The sequence below is a fragment of the Myotis lucifugus genome, unplaced genomic scaffold (assembly GCF_000147115.1).
Source record: "Myotis lucifugus unplaced genomic scaffold, Myoluc2.0 scaffold_2, whole genome shotgun sequence".
In the NCBI taxonomy this organism is placed as follows: Eukaryota; Metazoa; Chordata; class Mammalia; order Chiroptera; family Vespertilionidae; genus Myotis; species Myotis lucifugus.
In genome coordinates, this window is record NW_005871050.1 from 10934305 (window position 1) to 10947201 (window position 12897).

At 37.2% G+C, this 12897-nt stretch overlaps 1 non-coding gene across 1 annotated transcript; it reads left to right on the forward strand.

The window, feature by feature from the left end:
* Window positions 1-7159: 7159 nt before the first annotated feature.
* Window positions 7160-7266, forward strand: LOC111827222. The gene has a single exon (XR_002830721.1). It is a non-coding gene; the product is annotated as a U6 spliceosomal RNA (small nuclear RNA).
* Window positions 7267-12897: the final 5631 nt, after the last annotated feature.

Sequence of the window (12897 nt, forward strand, 5' to 3'; positions counted from 1 at the left end):
TGGAGTGGTGTGCCCTGGATGCCTGCAAGCTTGGAATGTGTGAGTGTGGTGTCCCGTGGTCTGCCACTGGGGAGGGGGGGGAGTCATACTTACTGCTGTGGGAACTATGCACCTTTGGAGGTAGAGGTCTCAGGGTCCGCAGGTCTGGGTGGGGCAGCAGGGTTTTGGCTGGAGTGGCTGTTGGGTCACGGGCAGTTTCCAAGGCCTGTCTGGGTGGTGGTGGTGATGAGTTCCTAGAAGAGGTCACTCTCCCCTTCAAGATGGTGTGGGCTCTGTGCCTGAGTCCCACAGTCCGGGGAGTGCCCGCAACAGTGGTAGTCTCTCCCTGTCCAAGAGAGCTTGGTCTGCCAGCCCCTGCTGTTTCTGCCAGATTTAACTGTCCCTCACTTACTCACACACACACACCACACATCCACACATTCTCCTTTCATCCCCTCACTCACTCTATTCCTAGGTATCTTAATTTTTTTGGGTGCAATAGTAAATGGGATTTTTTTTTTTAGTTTCTCTTTCTGTTAGTTCATTACTGGTGTATAAAAAAAATCCATAGATTTCTGGGTGTTAATTTTGTATCCTGCTACATTGCCTAACTCATTGATTAAGTCTAGTAGTTTTTTGATGGAGGGAGTTTTTAGGGATTTTGATGTACAATATCATGTCTTCTGTGAATAATGACAATTTTACTTCTTCTTTTCCAATTTGGACGCCTTTTATTTCTTCTTCTTGTCTGATCGCTATGGCTAGCACTTCCAGTACTATGTGTAACAGAAGGGATGAAAGAGGGCATCCCTGTCTTATTCCTTTTCTTAGGGAAAATGGTTTTAGTTTTTGCCCATTGAGTATGATGTTGGCTGTAGGTTTGTCATATAAGGCTTTTATTATGTTGAGGTATGATCTCTCTATTCCCACTTTGCTTAGTGTTTTTATCAGAAAAGGGTGTTGGACTTTGTCAAATGTCTTTTCTGCATCAATTGATATGATTATGTGAAAACATGCTCAAAGTCACTAATCATCCCAGAGATGCAAATCAAAATGACAATGAGATACCATTTCACACCTGTCAAGATGGCTATCATCAACAAATCAACAAAGGACAAGTGCTGGAGAGGATGTGGAGAAAAAGGAACCCTTGTGCACTGCTGGTGGGAATGCAGACTGGTGCAGCCATTGTGCAGAACAGTACAGCAGTTCCTCAAAAAATTAAAAATGGAACTCCCATTTGACCCAGTAATACCACTTCTTGGAATATATCCCAAGAAAACAGAAACACCAATTAGAAAAGATATATGCACCCCTATGTTCATAGTGGCACAATTTACACTAGCTAAGGTTTGGAAACAGCCTAAGTGCCCATCAGCTAACAAGTGGATTAGAAAACTGTGGTATATATACACAATGGAATTCTATGCTGCTGTAAAAATGAAGGAATTCTTATCATTTGCAACAGCATGGAGGGAACTAGAGAGCGTTATGCTAATTGAAATAAGCCAGTCAGAGAAAGATAAATATCATATGATCTCACTCATTTGTGGAAAATAATGTACAACATAAACTGATGAACAAAAATAGAAACAGAGACATAGAAGCATTGAATGGACTATACAACCTATGAGGGAAGGTGGGGGTGAGGGGTAATAGATCGACCAAAGGACTTGTATGCATGCATATGAGCAAAACCAATGAACACAGACAGTATGGGGGGTGAGGGCTTGTGCTTGGGGAGGAGGTGGTCGGGGAGAAGTCAATGCGGATAAAAGGAGACTCATGTAATACTTTAAACAATTAAGAATTAAAAAAAGAAAGTGTAAATGATTCTCTTGCCTGATAGTTAAAAGGCCTACAAATATGAGCTGTCCTAGCAGGGCTTCATTAATATGGAAAATTAGTTTCATTAATATGGAAAGGTAGTTTCATCACTATGGAAAAAACAGTTTAGTGGAACTGTGAAGCCACATTAATGGAGTGCAAATCCCAACCCTGTTTGTCATTCACTGATGTTTTGGAAAACTCTCATTTTCTCCCTGACTTCATCTTCTGTAAATGGGATGAAAATGGTGCCTGATTCATAATGTGCTATGAGGATTAAAGTTAATAATTATTGCAAAGCTCTGAGAGCAGCATCTGGCCCATAATGCAAGCTATAACAAATTCATAAATAAAAATTCTTGCAAGGCTTGCAGTTATGTTTCTGAGCAGGAATATCTCATAGATGTCAGAAGCTCCAGAGTTAAAGGTCATGATAGTCACATACAACATCAAAAATGAAAAAAAAAACACCTTTAGAACTCTTTAGTTGAATAGCTTGCAAAATATGTTTAGTAGTCAGATCCTGTTTACAAATAAAACTTTTTGTAACCCCAATTTATAAAATAAATAAAAAATAAAGTTGCTTTGATTGAAGCAAGAATGGTTTTCTCTTACTTTCTTGGAAGCAGTAAAAACATGATTCCACTTTTAAAAAGAAAACACAATAAGCCCTGGCCGGTTTGGCTCAATGGATAGAGCGTCAATCTGAGCACCAAAGGGTCCCGGGTTAAATTCTGGTCAAGGGCATGTACCTTGGTTGCAGGCTCCTCCCCAGCCCAGGCCCTGGTTGGGGCTCATGCAGGAGGTAACCAATTGATGTGTTTCTCTCACATCGATGTTTCTGTCTTTCCCTCTCTCTTCCACTCTCCCTAAAAATCAATGGAAAAATATCCTCAGGTGAAGATTAAAAAAAAAATCCAAAAGGCTGCCAAAATAAACAACATTAAGAGTAAACCCTAGGTAAACTATGGACTTTGGTAATTATGATTGTCAATGTAGGTTCATCAATTGTAACAAATGTTGTTGGTAGAAGATATTGATAAGGAGAGAAGCTTTGCATGTGTGGGAGCAGGAGTATAAGGGTACAGGGGAGATCTCTGTACCTTTCCCTCAATTTTGCTCTTACCCTTAAACTGCTCTAAAAAAAATTCTGAATTTTAAAAACACACAAAAGAAACATTATGTATTGACAAACTTATTTACTCTTTAGATGCCATTATCCAAATAAGTAGCTTCCAAGAAATGTGAATTTTCAACTTCCAAGATCCATTCTTTCCAGGTGGCCATTGAACCTTGTACAATGAGTAGAAGTGGCTATCTCCCGCAGATCTAGATGCCTTCATGAGTTTTTCAGTCATCTGACTAGAAATCATACTCCAAAGGAAAATGCTTTTAATACTCTGGCTTTTACCATTTTTAAGTATACAGTTCTGTGACTTTTAGCACATTCACAATGTTGTACAATCATAACCACTATCTAATATCAGAATATTTTCCGCACCTCCCAAAGAAACCCAGTAGTCATTACATTGTCATTTCCCATCCTCCACCCCTTGCCTCTTGTCCCTGGCAACAACTAACCTCCTTTCTTTTTCTATAGATTTGCCTATTCTGGAAACTTCAAATAAATAGACTTAAACAATAAGAGGCCCCTCTGTCTGGCTTCTTTCACTTACTAGTAACATAATTTTTTTCAAAGTTCATTCATGTTGTAGTGTATTCATTCCTTTTTAGGGACACATAATATGCCATTGTATGGATATACCACATTTGTTTAGCAACAATGTACATTTGGGTTGTTTCCACTTTTGGCTACAATGAAAAATACTGCTATGAACATCTGAACACCAGTTATTGTAGGAAAGTACTTTTTTAGTTATCTCAGATATATACCTAGGAGTGCAAAACCTGACTCATATGGAAAGTCTAGGGAGAAACCAAGATGGCAGCATAGGTAAATACCTGACATTGCTGCCTCGCACAACCACTTAAAAAATACAACTAAAAGACAAAACGGACATCACCCAGAACCACAGGAAGGCTGGCTGAGTGGAAATTCTACAAGTAGAAGGAAAGAGAAAAGCACACTGAGACTCAGAGGAGGTGCGGAAGTAAAGTGCAGAGGTACGGAGGCACGTGCAGAAAGGGCTAGCAACTGAGGACACGGTTGTCTTTTTCAATCAGGAGGGAGACACAAGCTCCCAACTGCTCTGAACTCCAGTTCCAGGTGAGTCTCTGGGGACACAGACTCATAAGGGGAGAAAATGGACTATCTGGCATTGGGCAGAACTCAGGGTGGCTTTCTCTCAGAGGTGCTTGCAGCGATTACCAGGGGACACTGAGACCCGGGGTCACTTAGGGCAGGAATGAGGATCAGCCATAGCTGTTTGCTCTGCCCTGTTGATTCCCTGAGACCCCACCCCATCCAAGCTGTGCACAGAGGCTTTTGCATATGAATGACCTGGTGCTTTGCAATCTAAAATTAACTAACAAACTGCAGCTGGGTCAGAGAGACCCAGAACATCCAAAAGAAGGCCCAAGGCCCCACAGCAGCTTGCATTGCTTCACAGTTCGGCCTCATCTGGGCACCTCCAAACCCCAAACAAAGAAGAGGAATCTGCAGATATCTCCATAGCTCCTGCTGAGTAGCCTCAGGCAGAGGCTAAATTAGCACCTCCTTAGAGATCCAAGAGCCAGTGTACCCAGTGGTCAGAGTGGAACCATCCAGATTACAACTCCTTAGATCCATAAGGGACACACTCAAGGGGCAGACTCAGTGAACACCAAAGCCCCACTGAAGCAAGTCTTGCTCCATAAGGGTGTCTCCAGCACAGAAGTTCTCCCACCATAGACACAGCTGATTCTCACAGCCAATTGGCCTGGAGGTCAATTCCTCCCAGTGATACCTACAACAATCAAGGCTTAAATACAACAAGACTGTGCACAAAGCCCACAAAGGGGTGCACCAAGAGTGTCCACCTCAGGTAACTGGGGAGGCTGAGCCACTGGGCCCTATAGGACACCTAGCACAAAAAGCCACTCTATCAACACAAGGAAGCATAAAAAATGCGGAGACAAAGAAACAGGTCACAAATGACAGAAATGGAGGAAAGCAAACTACTGGATATAGAGTTCAAAACCACACTTTTAAGGTTTTTCAAGAATTTTCTAGAAACCACCGATAAATTTAGTGAGACCCTCAAGAAATCTGGTGAGACCCTTGAGGTTATGAAAAAGGGCCAACTAGAAATTAAGCATACACTGACTAAAATAAACAATATTATACAGAGTTCCAACAGCAGGCTAGAGGATCGCAAGAATCAAGTCAAAGATTTGAAGTACGAAGAAGCAAAAAACACCCCAACCTGAAAAACAGAAAGAAAAAAGAATCCAAAAATATGAAGATAGTGTAAGGAGCCTCTGGGACAACTTCAAGCGTTCCAACATCCGAATTATGAGGGTGCCAGAAGAAGAGAGAGAGCAAGATATTGAAAACCTATTTGAAGAAATAATGAAATGCTGAAAGGTATCCTTTAAGAAGAGGAAGAAGAAGAAAAAGGTGAAGATAAAAATTATGAACAACAAGTACATATTTGTCAACAAGTGAATCTAAATATCAAGTGAATAAATAATCTGATGAACATAATAAACTGCTGAATATAATAGAATCAGGGCCATAGAAAGGGAATGGACTGACTATTCTTGGTGGAGGGAAGGGGTGTGAGGGGTGCGGGAAGAGACTGGACAAAAATCGTACACCTATGGATGAGGACAGTGGCGGGGGGGGGGGGTAAGGGCAGAGGGTGGGGTGGGAACCGGATGGAGGGGAGCTATGGGGGGAAAAAAGAGGAACAACTGTAATAATCTGAACAATAAAGATTTAATTAAAAAACATATACCTATAAATAAATATATTTGTAAAATATATATATATGTATATATATATATATATATATCTGCATCTAAGCTTATGATTTATTACAAAGTTTTATTTAGCTAGGTATGCAAAAATATATTCAAATGTAAGGTATATGTTCATTGAATAATAATCATTGAATACGTAACTGTGCCAGATACATCGCTAGTTATTTTTTGTCTATTAAGTATGATAATTTTGTATAGATTATTTAATATTTGCCTTTTAAAAAGAAATAAAACATAGTTAGAGAAAAAATAATTATAATGAAAAATTGATGTTCATTTGGCCATGATTAACCAAGGTTTTACTCTACTTTCTGGTGTCAGGAATGTTAGTTCTTTGTCTTTAGAGCTTGAGCAGTCTTTAAAGTATTTTCTGGTGAACTTCTCCATCACAGTTTGTGATTTCCACAGATTTTGTCTTATTATTCTTTAGATTCTTGCAAATGACAAATACACATTCACACATGTATACACATGATTATAAACTATGTCTATATATAATTACAAATAATTTCAATTACTATTTAATGTGATATACTGTGTCACAATTGTGACCTGCATATCTAGATAACTTCAATCTCTAGTCTATTAGTTAATTGACTTTCTTAAGTAACAATATGCAATTATTATACTTTCTGAGATCAGCTATTTTTTCTTTGCCTATGAGGAGGAAGAGGCCATAAAGGTTTAATTAATCAAGTAATGAATGATTAAATATAGCCTGAGTCTATTGGCCTCAGTAACTTTTCTAAATTATGTGTACTTATTTAGCAGGGAATAAAGCATCCATGGATTACTTTTGCAATCCTTAGGAAACAGGAGGGTTTTTGTATTTTGTATGGAGGCTTTGTAGTTAATGGCAACATGATTACAGAGTTTGCACATATTTGTCATCATGCTCCTCCTCTACCATGAGATTTCATCTTTTCTCATCGAGAAGTGGAATTTGTATCTTGAATCCATCAGATTCAAGATCTGGATTTGATCATATGACTTATTTTGGTTAATAATACTTTAGCAGGCATGACACAAGCCATGACTTGAAAACTGTTTCAACAATGAAGCTTGCCCTCTCATACTGCTCTTAGGAACACTGTAACTATCACCATAGGAAAAAAACCCAGGCTAACCTATTTAATAATAAACTACATATGGCAAAATTTCCTTCATTACACCTGGTGACAAGAAGCCAACAACTGGACAGATGGCTCAGTTAGTTAGGATGTCCTCCCATAAACCAAAAATGTTGTGGGTTCTATCCCCACTCAGGATGCATATGGGAGGCAATTGATGGATGTTTCCCTCCCACATCAATGGTTCTCTCTCTCTCTCTCTCTCTCTCTCTCACCCACCCCTCCCTCTCTCTCTGTCCCTCTCTGTCCCCCTCTCCCTTTCCTTTCCTCTCTCTCTCAAATCAATAAGCATATATTCGGTGCTCACTTCAGCAGCACATATACTAAATTTGGAACAATACAGAGAAGATTAGCATGGCCCCTGCGCAAGGATGATACCCAAATTTGTGAAACATCTATCATTCATAATTAAAGGAGAAATAATGAGCTTCACAGACAAAAAAAAGGCTAAGGGAATCTATGACTACCAAGCCAGAAATGCAAGAAATGCTAAAGGGACAGGTGTAAAAAGAAGAAATAAAAAGGAAAGAACAAACACAGGCACAAAAAATAAAAATGGCTACAAACAAGTACCTATCAATAATAACTTTAAATGTAAACCGACTAAATGCTCCAATCAAAAGACATCGAGTGGCTGAATGGATTAAAAAAAAACATTACCAATATATATGCTGTCTACAAGAGACCCACCTCAGAACAAGGGAATCACACAGACTGATAGTGAGGGGATGTAAAAATTTCTTTCAGGCAAAAGGAAAAGATAATAAAAGCTGGGGTACCAATACTTATATCTGACAAAATAGATCTCAAAGTGAAGGCCATAACAAGAGATAAAGAAGGTCACTTCATAATACTAAAGAGATCGATACAACAAGAGGATATAACCCTGATAAACATTTATGCACCCAATGCAGGGAGCACCCAGATACTAAAAAACAAACAAACAAACAAAAAAACAAAACTCCTGGAAGATATCAGGGGAGAGATTGACAGCAATACAGTCATAGTAGGGGACTTTAATACCCCACTGACATCACTGGATAAATCCTCTAGACAAAAAAAATCAGCAAAGAAACAGCATTCCTAAATGACTCACTAGATCAGATGGACTTAATTGATATCTACAGAACATTTCACCCTAAAGCCATGGAATATACATTCTTCTCAAGTGCATATGGGACATTTTCAAAGATAGACCACATATTGGGTCACAGGCAAAGTCTCTCCAAATTCAAGAAGATTGAAATCATATCAAGCATCTTCTCAGACCACAATGGCATAATATAAGAAATAAACTACAATAAAAACAATCAAAAAATTCAAACACTTGGAAGCTGAATAGCATGCTATTAAACAATGATTGGGTTACCAAAGAGATCAAAGAAGAAATTAAAAACATCCTGGAAACAAATGACAATGAAAATACAACAATCCAAAATCTATGGGACACAATGAAAGCAGTCTTAAGAGGGAAGTTTATAACTCTAGAGGCCTACCTCAAAAAACAAGAAAAAATGGTAGTAAATTATCTAACTCTACATCTCAAAGAATTAGAAAGAGAGCAACAAGAAAATCCCTGAGTGAGCAGAAGGAAGGAGATAATAAAGATCAGAGCAGAAATAAATGACAAAAAAAAATACAAAAGATCAATGAAACAAAGAGGTGGTTCTTTGAAAGGATAAACAAGATTGATGAACCTCTATCCAGGCTCACTGAGAAACAAAGAGAGAAGACCCAAATAAACAAAATCAGAAATGAAAAAGGCTAATTAACAACAGACCCCCACAGAAATAAAAAGGCTTATTAAAAAATACTATGAACAACTCTATTTCAACAAACTAGACAACCTGGAGGAAATGGACATATTCCTAGAAAAATACAACCTTCTAAAACTCAATCAGGAAGAATCTAAAAATCTCAATAGGCCGATAAGTATGGAAGAAATTGAAGCACTCATCAAAAAGCTCCAGCAAACAAAAGCCCGGGGCCAGATGGCTTCACAGGGGAGTTTTACAAAACATTCAAGAAAGAACTGAAACCTATCCTCCTCAGACTAATCCAAAAAATTCAACTGGAAGGAACACTTCCAAGCACTTTCTATGAAGCCAGCATTACCCTAAAACAAAACAAGATAAAGACAACACAATGAAAGAGAATTATCGGCCAATATCCCTCATGAACATAGATGCCAAAATCCTCAACAAAATTCTAGCAAATCAGATCCAACATTACATCAGAAAGATCATACACCATGACCAAGTAGGATTTATACTGGGGATGCAAGGATGGTACAATATCTGCAAATCAATAAATATGATACATCACATATAAAAATGAGAGATAAAAATTAGTCATAAAAAAACAACAATTTTTTCAAGCATAATAAAAAAAATCATAGTCATATCAATTGATGCAGAAAAAGCATTTGACAAAATCCAACACCCTTTCTTAATAAAAACCCAAAGCAAAATGGGAATAGAAGGATCATACCGCAACATAATAAAAGCCTTATATGACAAACCTAGAGCCCACATCATACTCAATAGGTAAAAACTAAAACCATTTCACTTAAGAACAGGAATGAGACAAGAATGACTACTTTCACCACTCCTGTTTGACATAGTTATGCAATTGCTAGCCATAGCAATTAGACAAGAAGAAGAAATAAAAGGCATCCAAATTGGAAAAGAAGATGTAAAACTGTCATGATTCTCAGATGACATGATACTGTACTTGGAAAACCCTAAAGACTCTATCAAAAAATTATTAGTCTTAATAAATGAATTCAGCAATGTAGAAGGATACAAAATAAATGCCAAGAAATCTATGGCCAATAGTGAACATATAACAAGAGAGACTAAAAAAGCAATCCCATTTACCATTGCACCAAAAAAATTAAGATACCTAGGAATAAACTTAATTAAGGAGGTGAAAGACCTGTACTCAGAAAACTACAGGACACTGAAAAACGAGATAGAGGAAGACATAAACAGATAGAAGAACATCCTGTGTTCATGGATTGGTAGAATCAACATCATTAAAATCTCCATACTACCAAAAGCAATCTGTAGATTCAATGCACTGCCCATTAAAATACCAACAGCATATTTCACAGACTTAGAAGGAACTCTTCAAAAATTCATCTTGAATAAAAAACAACCCTGAATAGCTACAGTGATCTCAAGAAAGAAGAACAAAGTAGGTGAGATCTCAATACCAGATATCAAGCTGTATTACAAAGCCACTGTTCTCAAAACTGCCTGGTACTGGCACAGGAACAGACATAGATCAATGGAATAGAATAGAGAACCCAGAAATTGACCCAAACCATTATGCTCAATTAATATTTGACAAAGGAGGCATGAACATACAATGGAGTCAAGACTTCAATAAATGGTGTTGGGAAAATTGGACAGATACATGCAAAAAAAAAATGAAACTAGACCACAAACTTACACCATACAGAAAAATAAACTCAAAATGAATAAACTTAAACATAAGACAGGAAACCAGAAAAATATTAAAGGAATCCGCAGGTAGCAAAATCTCAGACATATGCCGAAGCAATTTCTTCGCCGATACAGCTCCTAGGGCAATAGAAACTAAAGAGAAAATAAATAAATGGGACTACGTCAATATAAAAAGCTTTTGTACAGGAACCATTAAGAAAACAACAAGAAAGCTCAATGCATGGGGGAACATATTTGCCAATGTTATCACTGATAAGGGTTTAATCTCTAAAATTTACAGGGAACTCATACAACTTCACAAAAGAAAGATAACTCAATCAAAAAATGGGCAACGGACCTAAATAGATACTTTTCTAAAGAAAACCTAAGTAAGGCCATGAGACATATGAAAACATGCTCAAAGTCACTAATCATCCGAGAGATGCAAATAAAAACGACAATAAGGTACCATCTCACACCTGTGAGAATGGTTATCATCAACAAATCAACAAACGACAAGTGCTGGTGAGGATGTGGAGAAAAAGGAACCCTCGTGCACTGCTGGTGGGAATGCAGACTGATGCAGCCACTGTGGAGAACAGTATGGAGTTTCCTCAAAAATCTAAAAATGCAACTCCCATTTGACCCAGTGATGCCACTTCTAGAAATATATCCCAAGAAACTAGAAACACCAATCAGAAAGTATATATGCATCCCTATGTTCATAGCAGCACAATTTACAATAGCTAAGATTTGGAAACAGCCTAAGTGCCTATCAGCAAATTAGTGGGTTAGAAAACTGGTACACAATGGAATAGTATGCTGCTCTAAAAAGGAAGGAATTCCTACCATTCGCAACAGCATGGATGGTCCTGGAGAGCATTATGCTAAGCGAAATAAGCCAGTCAGAGAAAGATAAATATCACATGGTCTCACTCATTTTTGGAAAATAATGAACAACATAAACTGATGAACCAAAACAGATCCAGAGACAGAAAAGCATTGATCAGACTGTCAAACCTCACAGGGAAAATAGGGGAGGGTGTGGGTAATGGGGATAGATTACCCAAAGGACTTGTATGCATGCTTATAAGCCTAACCAATGGACACAGATACCAGGGGGGTGAGGGTATGAGTGGGGAGGTGGGGGGACAATGGGGGAATAAGGACACATATGTAATACCTTAATTAATAAAGAAAATTTTATAAAAAGAAAGGGAAAGAGAAAAAATAAATAAATACATAAAAGGTGATTAAGATGGAGTTAGTAAGCAATTCTAGGGACATGATTCAAATCATAAAAAAAAATAAAACAAAACAAAATAAACATATATTTCGGTGAGGATAAAAAAAAAAAGAATATCAACTCCTAGCTAACTACAACGATATAAGGGAGCACAGATGACACAACAGAGAAAAACCATCCTAGCTTTACCAAGCCAAAATTAATTGCCCACACAATTGTGCATAAACAAATGTGTTTCTTTAAACTACTAAGTGTTAGGTTGTTTTCTCAAACCAAAATGAATTAATAAAAGTCTATATACCTATGTCAATATTTCTCAAACTTTAATGGGCATTTGAATTACCTGAGGATCTTATTAAAATGCAGATTCTGACTCAGTAGGTCTGGACTTGGGCTCAATATTTTGCATTCTTAATGAGTTCCAATAGATGATGATAATATTGGTCCACTAAACACATTTTCATTAACAGTAGCCTGTGTGATAAGAGACATAAAATGGTTCATACAAATGTTTGCTTCTCTAGTCAATGAAGTCCATGATTTTTATCAATAAAATAAACCAATTTTAAATTTAAATAAATTTATATTATCTTCTCATCTAACAAACAGATAACAATTCCACCTCGAACACAACACACACACAATTCATTATCAGAATGCAGTCAAATAGAAACCTTCAGTGTAGAAGTCTAGAAAACCATAGTACCATATACAAAAAAAACAATAATAGTAATTATGACAGCAGAAATACTTCAGGAATTAATTTGTTTTATAATAAATTTTATTTAAAGCCCTGTTTAAATATCTGAACTTTAAGTAATTATAGAGTTCCTGCTCCCATTGAGCGTGCAAAGTAGTACTTGGTTTGAGGGAATATAGACTCATTTTTATTCATTTATTTATTATAAATGAATAAATTGCTGTATTTATTAAGTCCCAAATAAATTTCCCTTGCAAATATTATCATGGAAAAAATAAATATAGCATATATATCACCTAATAACTGTAGTCAAGATAATATAACTAATAGTTAACAAAGTAAGATGAACCTAAGCAATATTTCTATCTGGTTTTACTAAACATTACAGAAGGAGAATAAAGCTAGCTTTTTGACAGCTTTAAATTTTACACATTTGATTCTTAATTTTTTTCCAGGCTGCTTTCCATAGTGTTTGTACCAGTCTACATTCCCACCAGCAGTGAATGAGGGTTCCCTTTTTTCCACAACCTCTCCAACACTTGTTATTGTTTGTCTTGTTAATAATGGCCACTCTAACAGGTGTGAGGTGGTATCTCATTGTAGTTTTGATTTGCATTTCCCTAATTGCCAGTAAGGTTGAAC